We start from the raw sequence: 26,844 nt of genomic DNA, 5'->3' as shown, positions 1-26,844 counted from the left end.
GCTCTTCCTCCTCACTATCAGAAGGACTGATACCATAGGTGAGGGCCTTTATGTCATATTCCGCTGTCATGTTTCGGAAAATTTCCCTTGCTATGGGGATTGTGAATGTATGGAGGGATTCTTCCACCAAAATTTTGATTAACCCATGGTGATCCATCTGATCTGGACTCCCTGCCTTAAAGTTAATGCTGGAGTCTATGAAGGACTGCAGGAGGAAATAGGGGATGCTAAGTTTCTGGGGTGTTGGAGTGTCCATGCCATATCTCAGCTCATGGAGGATTATAAAATGGTATCCATAGATTATGCTATACCTCCCTTCACAGGAAACATATTTGATGATTTGGTAACTAACCTCATCCCAAGGGTAGGGTATGCTTGTCCTTCTATTGCCATTTTTGTCTTCTACAGGATGTTCATTGTTTTGGAAGAATTTTTTCTTAACAGCCTGTCCAATTGGTTTTTCATCTTTGCTCCAAGGTAATCTAATCGGAAGGGTAGTAACCCTACTGATAAATTCTAGGGTGATTTCCATGGAAATACCTATAAAAGTGACAATGGAATGGGTTCTTGAGTGAGGGACTAAATAAAGGGCAAATTCCTAAGCAACTTCCTCATCAAACCCTCGGAATTTCTCAAAAAATGTCATCCAATTTGCCCTAGTGAATATGGCTACTACTTGGGGATGTTCATGGAGTCTGGTTGAATTAGTGGGCTCCTTCCTCATGAATCCTCCTATCATTGTTATTATACCCCTTTTGAATACCAAATGTAGAGATGGAGACAAGAATTTTGGAGAAAACAGGAAAACAGAGGAAAACTGTGTTTTATTTTAAAATGGGCAGAAAATTTTTATGTAATTCCTCTTCTTCTATGGACTCAATTCCTCCTTAAAATGATATCATCCCTTGCACATATTGATAACCAAAGTGGGTATGCATGGAACCTACCTCCTCAAGCCAGAAATCGAGCAAAAAACATGTTTTCTCCTTAAAAATAGCTCACTGCCCCTCCTGTAGAACTGTCTGTAGGTGCTCCTGTAGAATTCCGATAGCAGGAGGATGGATGAGAGTGATGGAGAACGATGGTTTCGAGGCTGTGGGGTGACAAGGAGCTTTCTGCAGCTAAGTGGACGAGCATAGAATGAAAGAAACGGTGGTGAGAGTGCTTCAATGAGAGTACTTATTACTTCTTTTAGATATTTCCGGTGATGGGGGTGAGCTGGCAGAAATGTACATTGGCCATATTTGTACCATTGGTCCCCACCTGCCTTATCATCATGGTTTCTTCCTACAATCATCTCCCATCATTGCATCAGAGTTTGCATACCCTCCACTACCAGTCCTTGGTATCCTTCTCTGAGTTGACTATGCGCACGTGTGGGTGACATCTTCGGATGAGTGCAGTCAATTAGATGAAGGTGGCCAAGTTCATTGGCCACCTTTTCTCATTCAACCTCAACCATTATATCATTTTCTCATGCATATCTTTCAATTACACAAATGCAAACAGAGGAGCAGGTTAGTCACTTACCTGTGAGTCGAATGTATGTGTTGTGAGGTATTTTGGCTCCTCTTACTGTTGAATGCGTGTATTCCCTTGTTGTGTGCTCTCTGCTTCCTGATCTGTGGATGTTTTTCTTATGAAGGTATCCTCTGGTTGGATCTAAGCTTTAGATGTCTCCTTCAATCCTCATGGTTGCACTTCTTATGTTGTTGTGGCTTGATTTTAATGGGATCAACTGCTACAGGAATTCCTACAGGAGCTCCTGTAGTTGCTCCTCCCTTTGAAATTTTAGCTTATTTTTGTGCTGGGGCTGTGAGGATGATGTCAGAGATGCTGATGGAGATGGAGAGGTACTAGGTAAGTTGCAGGTGAGATTTGAGGTGCTGCTTCCTCTCTTATTTTTTGTTTTTTCTTCTTTTTACTAAAAACTAGTTTTTGTGTTTTTCTGTGACAGGAAGGAAAAAAATGATGATGATGATGTGATGCAGGTGTGGAATGGATGGAAAGGAGGGTTAACAGTTGTAGGAGGGTTTACATGTTATTCATAAAGCTTCCCAGCCCCTCAAACTGCTTTTTGGAACCATTTCAGGCTCTTTGTAATTCCTACAGGAGCCTCCTGTAGAAAACACAGGGCCTCCTGTAGAACACACAGTTTCTGGAAAAAGAGCACAATTAGGTGGAAGAAAGGTTAGAAACGAGGGAGAAGAGTGTGTAGGAGATGAAATAGGTACTGGTGTGAGTATCAGGGCTCTATGGCATCTTCTCTTTCTCCCTATGGTCCTCTTGCAAACCTGCAATGTACATTAAAACTCAATTTTCTTTTTCTTCTTTTTCTCTCTTTTTCTTTTTTGAAAACAAGTAGGGCGCCTTAAGGAGGTTTTCACCCTAATTGCCTGCCCTAGGTTCCTCCAAGGGAGGTTTTCACCCAGGGATCTTATTATTTTTTTCCAAGGGCCACCTCAGAAGAGGTTTTCAACCCAATGATGGGACTCAAGCGCCTCATGGAGGTTTTCACTTGAGTCCTTATTTTTTATTTCTCTCTTCTGTTTCTTCGGTGAGTGGTGAAGTGGAGACTAAGACATGCTCCACTACCATCACTATCTTATTCAAATCTTCAATGAAATCTTGCTTGGAGAGGGGCTTCTTGTAAATTTTCAACCTATGTCCATTAACAAGCATGGGAATGGCTTCCTCATCAATGGTTCTGATCAGAACTGAACCATTATCATTGCATTTTTCCATAATGTAGAGTGCCAGCCATCTTGTCCTCAGCTTTCCTTTGAAATCTTTATACCTTAAATCATAGAGTAGTGCCCAATATCCCTCTTGGAATTGCTTCTCCTTGATATTTTTGTCATGCCATATTTTCCTTTGAAGTTGAACTAGCTCTATGTGGAGAAGAGCCTGCAATCTTTGTTCATCCAATCCATTGAGCTGGAGTAATCTTTCCTTTATGCATGGCTGAGGTCTAGGTCCAGCTAAGCTACCATCCTTAGTGTATTGAATTCAAATTCTATTGACAGCAAAGCCTTCTTCCCATAGACCAGTTCATAGGGTGTGAACCCTGTGGTGGTCTTCCATGTTGTGTTGTAGGCCCAGGTGGCCTCAACTAATCTGTCCGCCCAATATTTTCTGTTTCTACTCACTACCTTGGTCAAAATTCCTTACAAAGCTCTGTTAGTGACTTCCACCTACCCATTGGCTTGTGGATGGTAAGGGGTGGAAGTCATGTGCTTGATTTTATAATGTGTGAGCAGGTCTTCAATCAAATTGGAAGTGAACTGACTGCCTTAATGTGTGACCAATTATCTTGGATACCCGAACTTGTAGAATATGTTCTCTCTCAAAAACTTAGCTACTTTTTCCTCTATTGCTGCTTTGATTTCTTTCGTTTCTGCCCACTTTGTCAGGTAATCGGTGCACACAATGATGTATTGCTTCTGTTTTGAAGGAGGGTTGATAGGACCCACAAAGTCCATGCCCCACTTCTCAAATGGCTCAAAGGTCACTTGAGGTTGCATGGTCATCTCATCCTTTGGAGTAGGTTTCCCCATCCTTTGACACCAATCACATTGGATAGTGTATCTCCTCACATCTTGATGAAGAGTGGGCCAATAGTAGCCTGCTTGCAAGATTTTGAAGGTAGTTCTCTTTGCTGCAGAGTGACCTCCACAAGGCCCATCATGACAGGTTAGGAGAATGTCAAAGACTTCCTCCTCCCTTACACATCTTCTCAATATCTGAGCTGGGCTGAGTTTGAAGAGATTACCCCCAATCCAAGTGAAAGGGGCACTTTTCCTTACTATCTTGCTCTTCTCTTTTGAGGACAGGTGTGGTGGAAACTGTGCTGAAACCAAGTAGTTTGCTATATCAGGAAACCATGGAGAGAGTACTAAAATAGCAAATAGATATTCATTTGGAATTTGGTCATCCACCATTCCTTTTTCACCTGCAGGCAAATTTACTCTAGACAAAAAGTCAGCAACAACATTTTCTTTACCAGGCTTATCAACAATGTTCAAATCAAACTGCTGCAATGAAAGCAACCATCTAATAATGCGAGCATTCACATCCAGTTTATTTATTAAATATCTAATTGCAGCATGATTAGTGTGAAAAAAGGTTTGACAGCCCATGATATAATGTCTAAATTTGTTTAAGGAATGCACTACGGCTAGGAGTTCCTTCTCAGTTACCGTATAGTTCAACTCTGCCTTTGACAAGTTTTTGCGTATAAAGTATATGGCATAAGGTAACTTTTCATCAATTTGTCCTAAGGCTGCTCCTATTTCTTTGTTCGAGGCATATGTGTGAATGTGGAAAGGTAGGGCCCAGTTTGGGCCTTTCAAAATTGGGGCAATCACAAGTTTACTCTTAAAAGTATCTAAGGCTTCTTGACAGTTTTCCAACCAAATAAATTCGACATCTTTACCTAAAAGACCAAATAACGGAGAGGCTAGCCTGCTAAAATCTTTAATGAATCTTCAGTAATACCCAGCTAAGCCTAGGAAACTTCTAATATCTCTCACATTTTGAGGAGGTGGGACCCTTTGGATGATAGCAATTTTGTTGGGATCCACCTGCAATCCTTGTTGAGATATTGCATGACCTAGCACAATCCCTTCAGTCATAAAAAATTCACATTTTTCCGGGCTAAGGGACAGGTTCATTTCAATACACTTGTCTAGAACTTTTCTTAGGTTAGATAAAGCTTCCTGAAAGTCAGAACCATAAGGAGTAAAATCATCCATATATATTTCCACTGCATCATGAACCAGTTCAGAAAATATACTCAATACCGCTCTCTGGAAAGTGGCTGGAGCGTTACACAAACCAAAAGGAAGGACCCGGTATGCAAAGGTACCCCAAGGACAAGTGAAAGTGGTCTTATCTTGGTCTTCCGGGCTGATTTGAATCTGATTGTACCCACTGAACCCATCTAGGAAGGAGAAAAACTTTTTCCCCGCTAGACCATCTAACACTTGATCTATGAACAGTAAAGGAAAATGGTCCTTTTTAGTGGCTTTGTTCAATTCCCGATAGTCGACACAGATTCTCCACTTGCCATTTTTCTTTGGCACTAGCACCAAAGGAGAGACCCATTCACTGTCAGAGATGGGGTAGATGAATCCTGCATCCAGTAATTTTTGCAATTCTTCCTTAACAATGTCTTTAAGTGTTGGATTCATCCTCCTTTGAGGTTGTCTGACTGGTTTGTAATCTTCCTTAATGTATATATGATGGGTACATACTGAAGGGTGCACTCCCTTCATCTCCTTATAACTCCAGGCGAAGGCATCTAAAATTTTTCTCAGTAAGCTGCACAGCTCCTTCTCCTGGGAAGTGGATAGGGATGGATTGATTTTCAAGTTTCTTTCTGGGCCAAACTCTATAATCTTAACACGGAGAGAGGTCGGGTCGGCCAGACAGAGATTAGTTAAGGGGTTTTTTTTGGTTTCTCTCACCATGTCCTCTAATGATAAGATACTAGGGGGTGGATTCTGAATCAAATTCTCAATCATATCATCCTCATCTTGCAGTTTTCCCCCCATGGCAATTTCTAATGCACAAAGTGGTGCAGAATAGATTTCATCCTCATCCTCCTCCTCCAGCGAGAGAGGTAGATCATGTTCTAGCAAGGGTTGAATAGGAGGATAGAGGATTAACTGTTTGGACATATGCCTGTTCTTGATGGTCATGTTCCCAGCTCGACAGCTAATGTAGGCATCAACAGTAGCCAACCAGGGTCTTCCCAGGATGAGAGGATACCCAGTGAGCTTTGCCTTCGGCTGGAGAACTAAGAAATCAGCAGGGTACTCCCAGGAATCAATGGAGACCATCACATCTTCCACAATCCCTTCAAGGGTCATAGAGGAGCGGTCTGCTAGTTGCAGTATTGTCGTGGTCTTCCTCAAGGAGCCCTAGAGGTTAATTTTGAGCATTGTGTCCCTTGTCATCATATTAATGGCAGCTCCCAGATCAATCAAAGTATGTGGGATCATGGTGCCATTGATGTGGACATCAACTACTGGACTTCCAGGGTCCAGATATTTCAGACAGATTACCTGCCCCAACATCAAATCGTACAGTTTTCCTATGACATTGATGGTTGGGGAATCTCTCTTGCGCCTTCCTGGATGCCTAAAGCACTTATCTTTGATCAACCTATTGTAGATAGGCAAATCCTTTATGGCTTGGAGAAGTGGTATCTTCACACATAACTGTTTCAATTATCCCAAAAGTTCAATTTCTTTTGGGGTAGTCTGTGTTGTCCTGGATAGTCTCTCAGGAAAGGGTGGAATTGGTTTAGGTTCACTTTCCTCTTTATCTTCCTCAACCTCCCTAGGTGGAGGCTGGCTATCTGGGAGAACCTTCCCATATCGCAGGTTAATCTGCTGAATCTCCACAGCATAAGTTGGGCATGATGGTTCCCCACTATATACTTGTTGAGCTTGTCTGTTGTTCGGGTTCGGGTTCGGCTGGGCAAGCATTTAGGGTTTCCTTGGTGGAGCAGGAGGCAATGGTTGTGGTTGAGCAGGTGGTGGAGGCAAAAGAGTGGGAGGAGAGTTGTACTGGGGCCTCCACCCCTGATGAGATGCATTCCATTGAGGTTGCACCTTAGGATAGGATTAAAATGAATGAGCGACTAGTTGGGCATGATATTGAGATGGAAAGGACCAAGGAGGAGGCGTGGACCAGGAAGGATGAGCAGGAGGGCTCCAAGAAGGTATGGAAGTGACTTGGTTGGGGTTGCAGTATGCTTGAGATGTCCCTTGCATCCCCTACTGGTATGGTCTAGGTCCATGCGGTCTCCTTTGGTTTATGAAATAGAGTGGTTCAGTGGCTCCTTCGGCCCCTTGGTATACAGCTTTAAGTCTGGGCAAGGAAGGGCACTTATCTGTAGAATGATCTTCTTCACAGACTGAACAAACCTCTATAGAGTTCAATGGACATTCATTCCTAGGATGCCTTCTAGTGCATCTATGACAAAAGATAGCCAAAGCCCTCTCTGGTTCCTCTTGTTTCATTTTGATATGCAAGGTATCCATTTGCATGGGAAGAGTCTGCAACATCTCACTTTTGAAGTCTTCTAGCATGTTTCCAATCTCACCTTTAATGGATGAATTGGAAGAGGAGGTACTAGCTATGGGTTGAATCCCCCTACCTCTCTTTCTAGCTACTCTAGAATGGTTTCTAAAAACAGTCTTTATGTCCTCATAAGATAGTTGGTAGATGTCTCCCCCAGCCAGTAGATGGAGGGTGTCTAGAAGGTATTTCGGGATTCCCCTGAACAGAACCAACTTCAGAGATTTAGGGTCAAGTGTGCACCTGGCCCTTTTGTAACTGAGTTGGAACCTCTCTTCATAATCTTCCAAGGATTCATCACTTCCCATGGTCATTCGGAAGATTTCTTGTTTAGTATCTTTTGACCTATAGCAGTTTCGATATTTGTCATTAAAGGCCTGCTACATCTGAGCCCAAGTTGTGATGCTATTGCTAGGCAACCCCATGAACTAGCGCAATGTTGCATCCTTGAGAGTAGAAGGGAATAGTTTCAACTTTTGTTCATCTTCTGCATAGTCATAGGTTCGACAGATGACAACAAACTCAAACAAGGTGGTGTCAGGATCTTCTGTATTCAAACCATGAAAGTGAGGTAGGGCTGAAGGGCTTATATTCTTCATTTTGGTGTCCCCATTGGCTCCCTAATGGGAAAGATACCCTTTATTCTCTCTCCATTTCCCCTATCATTTTTGTTTTCATCCATTGGCTCAGGAGGGATGCTTTCTTCTTCTTCTTCCCCTATAGGTTCTTCAAATATCTTTGGTTGTTCACCTAAAGGTTCATCTTGATCACTGCCACTGAAGAAGAGAGAAGGTTGGCTGTGTGATGTAGTGGGGGTGTTGGGCAAGAATTTTCCTAAATTATCTCTATTCCCACAAGGCATGAAAGGAAATATTTTTGGTTGGTTGTTTTTTCACTGATTGTACCTGCAAAACCGAAATGGATTGAATAACACAAATTGCAACTAACTGAAATTAACTTTGCTGAAATGAAATTTGCAGAATTGAAAAGGAAAGCAAGGAAATGCAGAAACTAAAAGAAACAACTATTCTACTTTTGCAGAAATAAACTACTTAGCAGAATGTTGCGATAGAAAATAGAAGAAAGTAGTAATCACAAAATACTCTGACGCTTCCCCGTCAACACCACCAAAAAGTGGTGAGCACCAGTATTGTAGCAATAATGCTGCAACTCTTAGGCTGCCTACTTTACTCTTATCAACCCGGTAGTTCGTAACAAACTTGGAAGCGACGGTGTTGTATGCACAAGTACTAGTTCTTACTATAGGCTGTCACTTGGTCAGCTGGCACAAGATCACTAGGAGCTCAAGCCAACTTCTATGGATTCAGAAGAAGCTCTATATGTGATGAAAAAAAGGAAAGCTTACCCTACAGAGGCTACTCTAATTACAGAAAGGAAAAAGACTGAACTGTAAAGTAAACCTAGCAAACCCTACTTAACCAACTAATCCTACTTTTGCAGAAAGCACTATGAAAATCATGAAATGAAGGCCATTACCTACTCAAGGAAGTAAACAACATCTACTCAAGCTATTTCTAGAAGTAAATGAGCAAAAAACATCTTTTTGGATTTTTATATATTTTTATGTGAAATTGACATGCATGTACTTTACTATGTGTGAAGGTGGAAGCGAATAGGTGGTGTTGAAGGGCGATTTTGGGGTTTTAGGAGATGTAGGATGGTGTGGATAGGTCCTAGGAGGTCTTGGGTGGCCTTCTGAAGGATTTTCCCACACTTGGCTTTCAAAAGAAAGACTACAGGAAAATTTACAGGAGGACACATGAGGTCTACAAGAGGTCTACAGGAGGATGCCGAGAGCAGTTTTGAAGGTTTTGAAGGTCTGAGAGTGGGTGGAAAGGGTATATGAAGGTTGGGGTGATGTGTTAGGGTGCCTAGGGTCCACCAAGGATCACTAGGAGAGGGAAAGATGATCGGGAGAGAGGGAGAAATCATACGGGAGAATGCAGAAAACTAAGGCAGATTTGAGGTGAACTTTGGGCGACCGGTAGGGCATAGATCAGGGAGAGAATGTGATGGCTGATAGGTTGACCTGCTGTGAGAAGAGATATGTTGCAAAAGAACTGACAATCAACCAATGAGATCAAGCAGGCAAGGAAATTAAGCACATCAAAAAACAGAATTTTGCATCAAGCTAATCTAAATTATGAGCTATGGAAAGAAATGCTGAAAAATTCTACAAGGAGAGAAAGCATGGAAGAAGACTTATTGCAAAGATAGAGATGAGCATGGTGAACGAGATCTAAAGCAGAGCATTAACCTTCTAACAAATTGCAAACACTAGAAATCCTATGGAGAAGGAAAATCTGTGTTTTTGGGGCAGCAAGAGGGTTTTTTCCTCAATTCATGGTCCCAAAAGGAGGAAAAGAGGCCAAGGCACTGTTGCTAGCCTTTTGAATCTTCTTTTTATCACTGTTTAACCTGTTATGGGAAACACAAATGGAAACAACCTTCTAAATCACCAAAATCAACCTATTCTTAACCAAGAAAGAAATTCATCTAAGGACAACTAATCCATAAACTAAAACAAAGCATATAAATACAAAAAAGAGGATCTTGGCTGCATGGATTGGGCCCTAACCCAAGAGCTTTAGCCCTCTGAGGTAACTCAGTGCTAGCTCAAAAAGAATCTAATCGTTATTATCAAAATAGTAATAGGATTACATGAAACTATCACCAAAAGTAAGCTCGAAGTTGAGTAGAGTTTTACAATAGCAAAAGCACAACAAAAATTCGACCCTAGTGAGGCCCTGGGCCTCTCTACTTATACAACTGGAGCTACCAATTACTTCCTTAAAATTAGGGAGGCCTGGCTCCCAAAACTCGAGATAAACATAAGTTATCCTCCACTTGCTCGGCTGCCTCCTAGTGCATTGATTTGGTTTTTTGTGCTCCGAGCTGCATGAAGGGGAATTCGAAGTGGTGAGTAATAAATGAGGGGGATTCCTTCCTATAAATCCTCTCCCTTGTCCACTTCAAATTATTGCTGCCAATTGTCCATTGAATCTTTGACTTTGTCTTCAAAATTCAACAACAATCTGCATTAAACACATATTAGACCTCATGGCATCATAACTAACCCAACTCACTCCATAAGCATAAATATAATAAAAAAAACATGCAATAAGCTAAGAGAATGGTTGATTTAACTATGTTAGGAGGCAAAATGAGCCCATATAATTACCCATTTATGGAGCTCATCAGTTGCACTCCGAAATCAGCTTGCAATAAACATACACGGAAAGCTCCCATAGTGTCCAAGTCCAATTCATGTGAGGAAATGCATTGTGTGTGCAGATTGCATCCAGTAGATATGTAGACATATAAAATTTTCCTTGCTCGCCCTTAGGAGGACTAAGGGTGTTAGACACATGGATCTGCAGCTGTTGAAATAACAAATTTGACCAGTTGAATGGTTTACCCTTGTTCACTGTTATGAAACCAGCTCAAGAAAAGATAGAAAAGATTGATCAACGCCTTAGAATTCAACGTCTTCGAAGGGGAAACCTCCTTTACATTACATAAATGAACAATTCTTGGATGATTCAAATGACAAAACCTCCTTTCTATATATAGGAGTCTAAGGAGTCACAATATAGTCCAGCCGACCTAACAATAATAATATAAAGCCACAAAAATAACAATAGAGGGATCCTATGGGACACAGAAATAACAACATGGGGGTAATAGGGGCACAACAATATAAATAAGGGGTATAACTACAATAGTAATGGGGTAATCACTAGTATTATAGGGACCCAACATGCCCCTCTCCTTCAAAAAAGTGTTGTCCTCAACGCTTGAGTAGTTCTGGATACTTCTGCATAAAATTCTCATCCTCCCATGTGGAATCTTCAGTGGATAAGTTCTTCCACTTGATAAGATACTCTGAAATTGATCGATTTCGTAGTTGTCGAGTTCTTGTTTCTGTGTCTGCTTCCAGTTCCAATATAATTTTTCCTTCCTTGTCAAGTTCTGGCAATATTGTTTGAACTGGGAGCCTCTCGCCTATAACCTTCTTTAAACATGAAACATGGAAAACTGGGTGCAATCGAGAAGTTTTAGGAAGCTCCAATTTGTATGCCATAGTACCAATCTTTTGCAACACCTTGTACGGACCATAATACTTTGGTGATAATTTATTATCCTTCTTAGCTTGCTTTAGGGACATTTTCTTATATGGTTGTAGCCGTAGGAATACCCAATCACCTACATCAAAACTTCTTTCACTGTGATGTTGATCTGCCTGTTGTTTCATTCTATTTTGTGCCAACACGAGGTTATCCTTTAAGAGTTGGAGGACTTGTTGTTGATGTTCGATGTGATGTTCCACTGCCTGAACCTTAGAATTTTCTCTTAAATATGATGTGATGGATGGTGGTTGATACCCATAAAGTGCCATAAATGGGGTCATTTTTGTTGCTGTATGGAAGGAAGTGTTATACCACCATTCAGCTAGAGGCAACCATTTGACCCATTGTGTTTGTTTATCAGATACAAAGCAATGAAGATATCCTTCCAAACATTTGTTTACTATCTCAGTTTGCCCATCAGATTGAGGATGATAAGATGAGCTATGAGCTAACTGAGTACCAAGACAAGAAAATAATTCTGTCCAAAAATTTCCAGTGAAAATGGGATCTCTGTCACTTACAATAATCTTTGGGTTTCCATGTAGCTTTTGAATTGTTTCCATAAATGCAGTAGAAACTGTATTGGCTTTAAATGGATGTGATAATGCACAAAAGTGTGCATACTTGGTAAGTCTGTCAACTACCACCATGATGACACTCTTTCCCTCAGACTTGGGTAAACCTGTGATAAAATCCATTGAAACCTCCTCCCAACGTTGGCTTGGAATGGATAAAGGTTGTAATAGACCCAGTGTCTTAATTGTTTCAACTTTATTTTGTTGGCAAACCAAACATTCCGCCACAAACTTTTGAATATCTGATTTAAGGCCATCCCAAAAAAATTCCTTCTTAACCCTGTGGTAAGTTTTTAAAAATCCTGAGTGCCCTCCTAAGGGAGAAGTGTGCAATTCCATAAGAATCTTTTGTTTTAGCTGGGAATTCTTACAGAGGTATAAGCGATCTTTGTACCATAACGAATCATTTTGCCAGCTAAATGTATCAGACGTACTGGAATCTTGTTGTAGCTTTCGAATAAGTGCCCACACTTCTTCATCATTCTTCCATTCCTCCCTTGCTTCGTTTATCCAATCTGGTTGGATAATAGAAATGGCGCACAACAATGCTTCCACATCCTCATCCTTTCTTGAGAGTGCATCTGCCACCACATTTTGCTTCCCTTTTTTGTAGATGATTTCAAAGTCATAACCCAACATCTTTGTGACCCACTTTTGTTGCTCTTCAGAGGATAATCTTTGTTCTAAAAAGTATTTAAGGCTATCATGATCTGTTTTTACCTTGAAGTGTCTTCCCATTAGGTAGGGTCGCCATTTCTTAAGTGCATGGAGTATTGCCAACATTTCCTTCTCATAAATAGCTTTTCTTAAAAACTTTCCCTTGATTGGACGACTTTCAAAAGCAATGGGTCTTTCATCTTGCATTAGAACAGCACCAATTCCATTTCCTGAAGCATCACATTCCACAATAAAGGTTTTTGTGAAGTCCGGTGTAGCTAAGACCGGTGCTTGGCACATTGCCTCTTTAAGATGTTCAAAGGCCTTTGTTGCTTCCGGAGTCCATGAAAATGCATCTTTCTTCAATAATGTTGTTAGAGGTGCTGCTATTCTCCCATAATTCTTAACAAACTTGCGATAATACCCTGTCAACCCAAGAAATCCTCGCAGATGCTTTATGGATGTGGGGATTTTCCATTCCTTAATGGCTTTAATTTTGCTAGGGTCTACCTTAACTCCTTCATGAGATACAATATGACCCAAATATTCCACCTCCTGGACTCCAAAGAAACATTTGGATCTTTTTGCATATAATTGTTTCTCCTCCAATAGTTGTAGCACCTTGTCAACATGTTCAACATGATCCTTCCAAGACTTGTTGTAGATTAGTATATCATCAAAAAATACTAACACAAATTTTCTAAGGAATGGTTTGAAAATTGAATTCATCAAACCTTGAAATGTTGAAGGTGCATTGGTAAGGCCAAAAGGCATGACCAAAAATTCATAATGACCCTCATGAGTTCTAAATGCCGTTTTCGGAATGTCTTCAATCTTCATTCTGATTTGATGATATCCCGAACGAAGATCCAACTTGGTGAAGTAAATTGATCCATGCAATTCATCCAGTAATTCATCAATGACAGGAATGGGGAACTTATCTTTAATAGTGAGCTTGTTGAGCTCCCTATAATCCGGACACATGCGCCATGATCCATCCTTCTTGTGCACCAATACTACTGGAGCAGAGAAAGAACTTTGACTTGGTTGAATTATACCAGCCTCTAGCATTTCTGCAACCATACGTTCAATTTCACTTTTTTGGACATAGGGATATCTGTACGGCCTGATGTTTGGAGGAACACTTCCTGGAATCAGATGAATAGCATGATCATGATCACGCATAGGTGGGAGACCTTTGGAAGTCTCAAATACCTTGGAATGATTGTCCAGGACTTTTTGGAGATCTGGAGAAATAGATGATTCCAATGTGGAAACATCTAGCGAACATAATTGTGCAATTACACCTCTTTGCTCCTTTTTTAGAAGCTTTGTCATACCATTAGAGCTGATTATCTTTCCTGGTTTCCCTGCAATACCCCTTAATTCAACTTCCTTTCCTTCCGTAGAAAATTTGATGAAAAGTTCTTGAAAATTAAAAGCTATTGTACCCAAGGATTGTAGCCATTGGACTCCTAGTACAACATCAGCACCTCCCATTGGAATGGAAAGCATTGGGCTAGTCAATACATATTCTCCCATGGATAGCTTGATATTATGGCACTTCCAGAGCAATTTATTGTTCCTCCATTTGCAATCATCACTTGACACTCTGGTGCTGGATATAGGAAGCAATTCAATTCTTTTGCTACCCTACAATGAATAAAATTGTGGGTGCTTCCTGAATCAATCAACACTATTACCTTTTTCTTCTTGATTTGTCCTTCTATCTTGATGGTTTGAGGAGTGGTAATTCCCGCCAATGCATTACAAGATATGGTAGGATTTATTTGTTCTTCATCTAGGCTTTGTTCCTGGAGTATATCTTCTTCTTTTGACCTTTCTTGCTCCTTTTCTTCTTCCTCTTCACAATCTATGTAGAATAATTTCTTCTCAGCACACTTATGACCTTTAGTGTATTTGCTATCACAACTGTAACAAAGCCCTTTTGCTCTTTTTTCTTCCAATTGTTGTGGTGTCAACCTTATAGTTTGTGGAAGACTAGGGGCAACAACACTTCTGTCTTTATAGTTGTGAGTGGTATGCTTCCTGGTTGCCATAATTTTGCTTTCCATTTTTCTTGCTAACCTGAATGCCTTCTCTAATGAATCAGGTTCCCAAAGGCGAACATCATGTTGGATATTATCCTTTAAAGACCCTATGAACACATCAATCCTATGCTCCTCTGGAATATCTTTTACCCTTATGTTCAATTTTTGGAACTCCTCAATGTGCTCCATTACTGAACCCTTTTGTTTGAGACTTATCAATTGGCTAAAAAAAGTGTTGCTTTTTGTATCTTCATAATGTGCTATCAATTCTTCCGTAAAAATTGCCCAAGTGATAAATTTTTTACGAGAGCAAAGCCATTGATACCATACAAACTGATTTGGTTCCAAATATACAGTTTCCATACGTACCTTTTGTGTGTTTTGCACATTATTGAGATCGAAGAACTGCTCCATCTGTAATATCCATGTGGCGGGATCCTTGCCATCAAACTTCCTCATATCGATTTTTGGAATATGGTGGGTCTTCGATCCAACATTAGAGTCTATGGAATCATGATTAACATTACTTTTGTTCACATCATGAGTTTCCTTTACAACCTTTTCACCATTAGTAAGTATTTCTTGTAGAAAATTTGTCAAATTTGTCTTCAAATCTGCCTTGTCTGTCTTCAAATCTGTCTTCAAATCTGCCATGTCTCTCTTCAAATCTGTCTTTGAATCATCCATCTTAGCTTCCATGCCCTTTATCTTAGATTCCATGCCATTTATCTTACATTCCATGCCATTTATCTTAGATTCCACGCCATTTATCTTAGCTTCTGTTAGCTTTTGTGAGCGTGAAATTTGTTGCACTTGTTCTTGTAATTTTGATATATCATGTAGCATTTCTTCCTCTTCTTCATGAGTCATGCTAGAGCTTTCAGGTTCCTTACTAGGTGTTTGCATTTTCTTTCCTCGGGGCATCAGTTACCGATAATAATGCTTTACTATGCCCTTTGAATTCCGTTAAACCAAGCTTACGCAAAAATTTAAAAAAAAACTACACACCTTTTTTCACTTTGTAGAAGCCTGATATTGAATCTGATGTATCTCTGTAATTTTGGATCATCCAGTTCTGAAATTGTGATCTGTAGTAGCCTTCTGTGTCCTCTTTCCAATTCCACAAGTCTGACCCAAGTTGGATTCTCCAAAGAAGAGTTATGTGAAATCTCCCACATTGACTTGCTTCTAGACTAGTTCAGTAGAGCGAACTTGTACGACGTGCCACGAGTCACTGTTTCAACCTTTGAATCTAAAACATGCACACAAGAAACTAAAGTCTGTCCTATTTCTGTAACTTCTTACGAAATTTCAATCCGATCCCCAGAGAGAAAGTTATGACGATTTTCCCCAGGTCACCTGTTTTGAATGTAATTCAGGAGTCTGCAAAAAGACCAAATTCCTCAGATCATTTCTCCACAAATATCGCGCGAAAAGCTCTGAAATTCAGACCCAAGGTTTAGCGTGATTTATTCTCAAATGGGTTTTTCTTGCGACTTCTGAAACGTCACAGAAAAATAGTTATAGCGAAAATTCCACGATGACCTGTTTGGAGCAGCGAAACCCTAGAATCCAAAGCTCTGATACCAAATGTTATGAAACCAGCTCAAGAAAAGATAGAAAAGATAGATCAACGCCTTAGAATTCAGCCTCTTCGAGGGGGCAACCTCCTTTACATTACATAAATGAACAATTCTTGGATGATTCAAATGACAAAACGTCCTTTCTATATATAGGAGTCTAAGGAGTCACAATATAATCCAACCGTCCTAACAATAATAATATAAAGCCACAAAAATAACAATAGAGGGATCCTATGGGGCACAGAAATAACAACATGGGGGTAATAGGGGCACAACAATATAAATAAGGGGTATAACTACAATAGTAATGGGGTAATCACTAGTATTATAGGGACCCAACATTCACAATGTGGTCAAATAAGAAAGTCCACTCTTTAGGAAAGGTCTCGATGCCCTGTTGACCATATATTCTACAACATAAGATGATCAACAGCTAGTAGACCCTCCTGAGTGGTTTTGTATTGTATGTTGGTGGGTGTCTGATGAAAATTTGATGGTTCTTTCACCCAACCTTTAACAATCTCCTTGGTGCTCAAGTAGTTGGTGTTCGCATAGAAGTATGAATCCATGATTGATTCTGGCCTAGGTAAGTGGCACATGAGATGATAATCTATTGTTGGAAAAGAAGCTAACCTCTGTCCACTAGTACTGCCAAGATTCATAGTCTTTGGGTCTGTGTGAGACAATATCCAGTTGATAACATCTGCACACGGAAATGTTGGTACCTCAATGCAACCTTATGTAACCCTGATTTTTGGACATTAATGTACACATGTTGGTCCTCCAAATCTGCTTTGAAGGTTCTTGCTAAGAATATTTCATTAACCTTCTTCCTTGTAATATTTGATTCCTTTTCCACAAACAGTTGAGTGTCTAAGTATACAAGAAAGTAAACTAGTGTACTCTCAACTGCCTCCCCAGTACTACTCTATGTTGTATCCTTTGAAGTAGTTCTCTTGGGTGCCATGATAAGAGTGACTGATGAAGAGAAATTCCCAACACATGCAATATCTGTAACAGAAAAAAGCACTCATGGAAGACATAAATTAGCTTCAACAAATCAACTTCTAGAGCAAGATCAAGCAACAAACCAGTAAATTGATGAGGAGGATTGCGTAATTTCTGAGGTGAGGGAGAGATAATGGCTAAGGGAACTGCACATTACGTAGTCTTAGTAGCCTGTGATGTAGCTTGAGGCTAGAGATTGTATAATGTGAAGTCCAACTAGGGTACATTGTGGGAGAGATTGTTTATTACACAGTTTCACTGGTTAAGGTGGCAGGACTAAGCCTTGGAACTATGTAATACACATTTGGGTATGCCTATACTAAATCCTGCATAGTCTTAGAGGCCAATGTTGCAACTTGAGCCCCAAACTTGCACAATACCTAGCTAGACAAGGTGAAAACTGGCCAAGGGATGAGCAGATCTTCCAGGTGAGAATGTGGGAAATAAGAAGATTGAGTGATGGTGCATGTTAAAGTGTAGATATGACTAAGTATGGATAGATCAATGCAAAACAAGTACGGAAGATCAACATGCAAAAGGAAAAAAAAAACATGCAAGAAGAGTTGCCGCAACTACAACCACTGACAAACAAAAACAAGAAACCTAATGTGACACTTGTGAAAGGTGAACGATGGACCGAATCAACACTTGAACAAGCTAATATAAATTAAAACGCCACTCGCCATGAAAATAAAAATACAAAACAACACTCACAAAAGCCAAACGACAAAAAACAACGGAAAAAGCGACAAAAGCAAAACTCACCTAGAAAAGCACTGCAAAATCCACCAAAGGCTCCTTGATCTCCTCAAGGATGCTTGAGCTCCAAGATCGAATGTAAAAATGATCTCTAGGGGTATCAATTAAATAGATTTAGACTGATTGAGGTTTATGACGCACATGCCTAAAATCAAGGAAAAAATGACACTTGGCAGAAAGTTCCAAAAATAGTGAGTGTGCCACCTTCGAGAAACTAATTAGTGAATCCTTATTTTCAATGCATGTTTTTTTCTTTTTTTTTTTTTTTTTTTTTTTTGGAAACATTGCATGCACACTGCCAAGAAGGATTGCACAATTCTTGAGGACTGGGTAGCTTCTTAACTTAGTGGATTGCACAGTTTATGAGCTCAAGGGATGGTTTGGCAGTTTCCATCATCAAGGCTCGGCTTCCATCCAAAATTGCACATTTCTCAAGCTCACAGTTGACCTGCTAAGAAGGATTGTGCAGTGTTTGGAGGAAAGGCTAGCCTGTCTTCCAAGATTGCACAGTTTCTGGAGGCAAGCCTAACAATGTTGCATGGTCAAGTCAGAAAATTGCTTGTGACTTAAAATATTTAAATCGGGATCAAAACAAGATAACACAAGCACGAATAAAAGATAAGTCTTTGACATACCATGAATACTTGACGACATTAGAAGGTAAGATTCTATGGACAGAAGGAAGGCTCCAAAATCAAAGCATGGGCAAAATTTTGGAGGGTGGTTGTAGCAGCTACAACACAAGCCTAAGTCAGGAGTAAAAAATTCTATATATACTTCACACTTGTGCAGACTAAGGACAAAATTGAGTGCAATCATATTTTATAGCTTGAGAGAGATTTATAACTGAAGATACCATTACATTCATTACAACTATATTCAATTATAACCTATAACTATTACAACTACGCTAATTATTCCTACAATCATTTTTTTCCTGAACAAGTGGATATTACTCTGTGTGTGTGCGCACACACACACATGTATATATAAGTTAGATTTTAATAGATATGAATATGACAAAGGGAATCATGTTTATTAACTCTTCAGTGAATTTTATAAAATATAAATTTCCAACAACGTCAAATTCACAGTTTTGAGTTACACTTATTGATATAAAAAATTATAATATTTATTAAAATGAAATTGATAAATTTTCTTATCTTTAATCAATTTATTATTTAAAATATATTTATAATAAATTAATTATTTAAATTATAACACTGAAAAATTTAAATCATAGTTAAAGCTACTTTTCAAGTTACTAAATTATAAATATAAGAATATTACAACAATTGCAAGTGGAATATAATTATTTTTCAAATCTATACACCAAAATGATAGAAATGTAATGAGAAATTAATCCACAACCATTGTTCATTACTTATTCAAATGTAATTAGTAATTAAATTTGTTTCTTTTTTAACTATCAAATACTTATAATTTTAAAGTTTGCATATCATTATTGATATTTACATAAATCTAAAAATGTACAGTTTTAAAGCTCGAATGAGCTTTAGTGCTGCATCGAGCCTTGAAGCTAAATCAAGGTCTTAACCTCAGATTACATAGAAGCTAGATTGAGGGTTTGTTTAAATGCTCGAGCGAGCTATTTTTAAGTGCCTCAACAGCTTGATCAAGTGCTTAAAAATTGCTCGATCAAGCATCATTTTCTCACCAAAACGTTCTCTCATTTCGCTAAAAAGTGTAACCCAACTCCATGCTTTCACCCATTAACATTTTCAATCTTAGTCAACTAAGGTCATCCTTGGTCGGTCATAATTAACATTTAAAAATGTTGAATAATATCAATATTAATATTAATAAAGTTGATTAATAATAATAATAATATTGTGATGTTGGAATGGTACATAAACCTATCTAACATCACAATGTTTATGAGAGGGGTTTCGACGAAAATCATATTATCATTCATTTGTTGACGCATTTCGAACCAACAAGTGTGGTTCATCGTCAAGACAAGTTGAAGAACCAGATCATGGTTGCATGTTAAATAGAGAGAGTAGATCATCCAACGACTATATTTGACTAGGAAACGACTATATTTGACTGGACTGGACAAAGGGACTGTAGGGACAGGGACTGGAAATAGTAGTTCATTAATTTATAAGTTAGTTATGTTATATTTATTACCATAATTGAATAAAATTAATTTATTATATTTAATTACTAATTATATAGATAAAAACTTATAATATTAATAGAATATGAAATAATAAAAATAAATAAAAGTTTATTAAAACAATAACCAATTTAGTTCATTAATTAATGTAACCATTTCTCCTAATTAAAACCACTAGGGAAATAGATTCAAGTCATTAAAGAATTATTGATAAAGAATATAGTTGTTACTAATTAGTTAGTTAATTTATAATTAACTTTATTTAATTATATTTAAAAGCGTAAATATTAATATTCTAATATTAATAGATATGAAATAATAAAAATTAATAAAAGTTTATTAAAAGTATAACTAAGTTAGTTAGTTAAATAATTGAAAATGCAACAATTTCTTCTAATTAAAATCATTAGGAAAATAGATTCAAGTCATTGAAAAATTATATAGTTGTTACTAATTAATTAATTGATTCATAATTAACTTTATTTAATTATATGTATCGAGATAAATATGTATAGAAACTAATTTATCCCATAAAGTTAATATAAAAAGATCATTTTATAAACTAATAAGCATTTGAAAATAATACCAATCTACCTAACCTAACCATACTAGCCATAACCTAACAATACTAGTTGACTTAATGAAAGTTAACTATTAATAATAACAATATTACTTATTTACTATTAATAATAATCATTATATAAAATCATTTTATAAACCAATAAACATTTAAAATAATACCAATCTACCCTACCATAACCATACTAAGCCTAACCTAATAATAATACTTGACTTATTCCTAGTCTGATAAAAATGTTTTCGCATTTCGCTCGGTACCCAAAACTCAGTCCTGATGCAAAGTGAAAAAATTAAATAGAAAACTCCATAGCGTATGGCAAGCCGCGGAGTGGCTGTAAGAATCGGCTTCCTGGAGCGAATTTATAAAATTAACTACAGCCATTTCCGGTATCCCGCGCCCATTACGTAGGCGATTATTTGCAAATCAATTACCTATGTCACAACATTGACATTGACCACTCATCATTCTTTTTTCATTACCGGTTTAAGGGAATAACAATGTGATGATTAAAGGAGTTCTCTATAGATACGATTTCTATAATGGAGGAGATTTTGGTGACGGAATTCGGCGGAAGAAATTGAGGTTAAATCTTCATTTGTTGTAGTTGTTGTAGTTAAAATGGTTTTTTAACTGCATATTTGGATTTAGCACCCTCGAAAACCCCTGGGACGCTTTCATTGTGCAGAAACTAGCTATCAAACTTGCGATTCCAATAAATTCCTGCCAAAAAACGTCGGAAAGACTTTCAAAAAGTTGCATAATAGACAACTGCTTTATAAAATACTGTAATTTATTATTTAGTTGAGATTCGGGAATGACATTCACTCTTAACTCATTGTTTTTCTATAAAATTTCTCCACCGTCCATCCCTATGAAGTTTGGAATTTGGATGGGACAAATCAATTGTCTATTTATTTAACCATTACTTTACTTGCGGTCCTGTCGGCAAAATATACCAACGGAGCACGTCAATATTAACTGAAGTAGCTGGTTAAGGGGATAAGTTGATCGCTGGATTTATCACATAAGTTGTATTAGTAAGGAATTTTTAACATGATGAATGGTTTTTGAAATGCCTTTCAACGTAATTAGATGAGCTATCAAATTACTTTAGCAGAACAGGAAACGGTGGGGTATATATATATATAAAAGAAAGAAAAAAAACAGAAAATTGAAGGAAGAAGCAAAAGTTGGCTAACTACACTCCAATCCATTTGGATGTCCAGCATTTGGTTTTACTCTTTTTCATCTTTTTGTTTTAATGACGGGTTATATGGATGTCCAACATTCCTGAATCTAGATCTTATTTTATCAATGTTCATGCGTGCGATGTATGTGATGCACATATATTGAGTATATATTTTCATGTTTTGGCTTTTTGGAACAGCTCATATGTTTTTCTTTCTACACAAAGGAACGCTACTTACAGTTTATATTTTCATGATCAAGATCCTCTTACTTTTAAGAACTAAATTCTATAACTATCTGAAACTATTATATATTCTCAATATAATACAATGATGCTTTTTCTCTCTGAAAAAATACACTCCAATCCATTTCATACAAATTAAAACACAAACAACATCATCAAAGTATCGACCTAATTCCAGTCTCTTTTTTATTCCAAATTAAAAACGATAAAATACTAGAATGAAAAACTGAGTTTGAGTCATTTGTTTTCATAGCTTATCTCCCGGTACCGGTGGCCCCAACAAATTTAAGGGGAGGAGGTGTTGAAGTTGAAGTTGGAGCAAGTGGTATTGAAGCCTAGCAACGTGGAGGAGAAGCCGAATCGATTATTGGTTATATCGAACTGCAGAAGGTTGTCTCGCATCTGATGAGTGCTGATCACAATGGGTCCCACGTCATAACCTCCTTCCGTGCCTCCATTTGGACCCGCGTCAAAGATAGCAAGGCACACTACTCCGGGGCGCTTGTCCGGCATCATAGAATTATGCCCAAATATTTTCCATACTGTCTGACTATTGTGTAAGATAAGTTTGATGGTGGGCACCCTTGGTCCAACTCTAGTCCAGGAGATGGTCCTAGCATCGAAGCAAGGTTGAAAAGGACCTACAGTGGACACGCGCGTGATGTTCCTGGCCTCTGCTGCTTTTAGAAAAGCGGCGAGGAATGCATTGTAAATGGGTGTTGCCAAAAACGAGTAGGGGCCATATATTGATTCCAGGCGAGCAACAGTACCAGTAGGGACTGTGATCTTCGTGTTGTCAATTTGGATGGCGTTTACAGAGATGTAATGCTGGCTTGTATGCTGACCGTACGGGACCAGAGGAGTATACGTGAGGTGCTTTGAGACGTCTATCCCGGGAGAGAAGACATAAGGCCCGTTGCCGAAGAAGACGACTCCCTCACCATTAATGTCTCTGCTACCGGGGAGACAAATGGCGAATTTGTTGCTGAAACCCAACTTGGTGGAGAGCTGAGTCGGTAGAGCCAAGGCAGCTTTGTTCAACCCTGCCAAGCCCGCAATTCCTTTGCCCATCTCGTCGATCAAAATACTGGGCGCACAGGAGAAGGCGAATCGAGGAATTGTAAGTTGGACACCGTGGACAGTGGAGAGAGCCACAACGTCTTGGGAGAGATCGCCCACGGTCTCGACGTCGAGGTAGGCGTTATAAACGTCGACGTTGCAGGTATTGTTGTGACAAATACCAGGGCCGTAGCAGAGGTTGCCGCAACGTCCCTCATAGGACGCCGAGCAAATGGCAGTGCCGCACTGAACGCGGCGGTAGGTGGAAGAAGTGTAGGCGCCACCTTGGCAGTGAAGCCACACTGAATCTCCCGCTATATCTAACACCAATCTTTCGGCCTGCAAGGGAGTCTTCTGATGCATTTGTATAGCGTAGAATCCAGTTGCCGAGTCCCTGCTAACTCGAGCGGCGAGGGTCTTTAGCTCAGCGGCATTCGAAAATGAGGAAGAAAGAGCAATGGAAATGAAAAGTAAGAAGAAAAGGGGAGTCGTGAGCCATGGCGACATGGTCATATATCTACTGTGTAAATCCTAATCCAAAAGAAGTGAGATTTGTATTCAGACTCACTGCAGCGGTGATTTATAGATTCAGAAGCTGAATGTTAAGGGCGAGGGTGCTTATTTTATCATAATCTTACCGACCTAATTTGTGAGCTATTTAGAATACCCGATTTTAAAAAAGGCATCAAAGGGAGAGCTTTGGCCCATTTTCAATTGATGAATGGATGAGGATGACAGAAAGGCTCACATGCTGAATTCAGCGGCACTAAATGCACGCGCTGAATGCCAAAAGGCGAACCACTGGAACTTGGAAGTCACTACTAAGTTTTTTAAAATACGATTTTGGACAAAACACTGTATTGTGAATAAATTACTTGGCACTAAATGCACGTGCTGAATGCCAAAAGGCGAACCACTGGAACTTGGAAGTCACTACTAAGTTTTTTAAAATACGATTTTGGACAAAACACTGTATTGTGAATAAATTACTTCCTCGAGATAACTTGAAGCGCGTACTTTGAAAAGGCGAACAAGTTGTGGTATTGATGGTCATCACATGTTTTGAAAACGCATCATTGCTTATGACGGAGCATCCATTGACTGGCATTTAAAATGAATGTTCTTTCCGCATATTTTTAAATGCATTGTGTCCATTTGACTGTTTTGAAAATGCATCATTGGAGCATCCACTGAGTGGCATTTAAAATGATGTTCTTTCCACATATTTTTAAATGCATTGTGTCCATTTGACATAAACGGTGGGACGTTCAAAGATAAAACGCATCATTGGAGCATCCACTGAGTGGCATTTAAAATGATGTTCTTTCCAAGAGGTTATCTTAAATTACTACAGGATCTCTACAAGAAGGCTGAGAAGAAGCTACAAGACGCAATATGATGAAGAAATGGGTCAAAAGGTCATGTATTTTTTAGCGAAGGTTGATATAGGTCCTCCAACATCTGCACATCAACAGGAAGACAACCCATCAGCAAAATGAGATCAACAAAAAATAAAAAGGCAGTCAAGAAGATGTACCTAAGTCATTAGCAGCACAACAACATCAACTCAGCAGCAACATGCATGTCTCTCCAACAACCAGCAGATAAGTACAGGTATGAAATATTCTTGACCTATTCTCTTGAGCACATATTAGTTAAAAATTTATTGTCAATGTATGAGAGATGAGATTTTATAAGCTAAGGATGGGTCAGCAGTCTCAGCCGCCTTCAACTAGTTAATTGCAGCTCACTCCTTCACTCATGCAATGTTGAAAAGTCAAAATTATGAAGGGTGATGATTTCAAGGAATGGGGACAACATTTAAAAGAAGAAATTTTTGCAAAGGCCAAGTCACCACAACACTCCAAGCCCTCCATCCACTTCATATTCACTATCTATCCAACATTCATCTATCCCATTTCATAATTTCAAGAACAAACCCTACACTCTGTCTCACCCTAAAAATTTATTGAAAAAAAAGCAAACATAACAACCTCACCATTTTCACAAACCTACACTACTCCCTCTGAGCCCTAGCATCATCCTGCAAACCCTCTACATCATTTATCATCACTCCCATGCAATTAAAAGACTTTGAAACAAAAGGAATGGCTGCTACAGGAAGAATAAATGTTGCTACAAGAAGGAAGAAAGGAAAAAATGGTGCTAAAAAAAAAGGCAGTGCCTAAGAGAGACCTAATCAAAACTGAAAACTCCAAGGCCATTAGACAATCATCTAGGCCACAAAATAAAAGAAGAAGGTAAGCTAATGGTCTCAAGAAATAATGATTTTTCTATGCACAAATATATTTTTAGGCTTGTCCTTGCAGAACTTACAGCCAAGATTCTTAAGAAAAAGGACTGAGGAATGCATAAGAGAGAGGCCACCAGGGCCATGAATGATGCACAATGAGGTCACTAAGTTTCTCAGAGGATGAACAACACTTTCAGCAAGGGGATATGATGGACCTCTAAATTAGACATAAATTAAAGCACGTGCCTCTAAATTAAAAATAAATTAAGGCCCATCTAACCATCCTTCGGCATATTAAACCTCTCTTTTTGCATTAAATAATGTATTTTTAACTTTAATATATTCATTAGGAAGGTTTATGAATAATTTTATATTTGTGCATGATATTATTTATTTTTGTGGAATATTACAAGAATATTGAGCAGATTATGAAGAATTCGAGGAGGAGATAATTTAGGGACTTCCTCCCTACGAAAAGAGAATCAATATTAAATAATAAATCAACAATATATTATGGAATTATGGCACAGATTGTGAAACTCCAATGATTGAAAAAATCTAGAAATGTGTTCCCTGCTTCCTAGTATTAGGAACCAGATCCACTAATCAAGGGATTTTGGTCGGGAAAGCTTCCTCCTTTCATGGGGAATGATCCCTAATCATTCTGTATAAGTACCAAGTCGAATTTGCCTCTAGGGAGAGATTTTTTATTAGTTTCCTTGTGGAGATAACTTGTATTTTTGCAGTTCCATTGTATTTTCTTGCAAGGATGTAATTGTATTGATGAAAATAATGAAGATTCGTGTCATGTTCAGCTTCTAAATCTTATTCTTCTCCATAGGTCTCTATGTTTCCTTGGGCTTGGTCATCCCAGGAGCCTTAGATCCCTTTTGTATCAATTATTATTATTATTATTTTCACTTCTTATTCACATGCATCTCTTGTTCTTGTTTCTTTCAATTTCTGCATTTAGTATTAATGATTTCTTGTTGTAGGATTGGGTTAAATGGTTGATGTAAGTTCTTTTACAGGATCACAAGAATCATTTCATCCTTGGGAAAGCTTTGGAAGTTCATAGTGATCATTGAGCTACTTGGATTAGTTTTCTTTATTCCCAAATCTAGATTTCTGGAACTCCTTTGTGGCAAAAAATAGTAAATTTCTTCTATTTTTTAGAGCATGATAATGATTTTCAATAAAGTTGGTTCCACTTTCATTAGATTAAAAAATAAATCTATTTAATAACAAAATTTACCCCACTTCATTTTCACTTGATTAGGTTAGGCATTTGATAGATTTACTAGCTGACTAGTTCTCGAATTTCGTGATTTTAAACTAATAATTTTCTATTATTTAATAAATATTTTCCATGTATAGATGCATTTGTAGATAGATGCAGAAAATAATGTGTGTTTTTGCAGGAGCTTCTACATTGCAGGGACACCTCATCTCGTTTTGCTTTCTCATAAACCTAGATTCTAAACTTACTTCCTCTTGTTGCAA

At 38.5% G+C, this 26,844-nt stretch overlaps 1 pseudogene; it reads right to left on the bottom strand.

The window, feature by feature from the left end:
• Window positions 1-22,313: 22,313 nt before the first annotated feature.
• LOC149179114 (gamma conglutin 1 pseudogene) lies at window positions 22,314-23,594 on the bottom strand (annotated as a pseudogene).
• Between the last annotated feature and the right edge of the window lie 3,250 nt (window positions 23,595-26,844).

Source organism: Pinus tabuliformis, chromosome 4_1 (assembly GCF_031772625.1).
Source record: "Pinus tabuliformis cultivar Carrire ecotype Pingquan chromosome 4_1, CPIR1, whole genome shotgun sequence".
Lineage (NCBI taxonomy): Eukaryota > Viridiplantae > Streptophyta > Pinopsida > Pinales > Pinaceae > Pinus > Pinus tabuliformis.
This window is presented reverse-complemented; position numbering and strand designations above follow the sequence as displayed.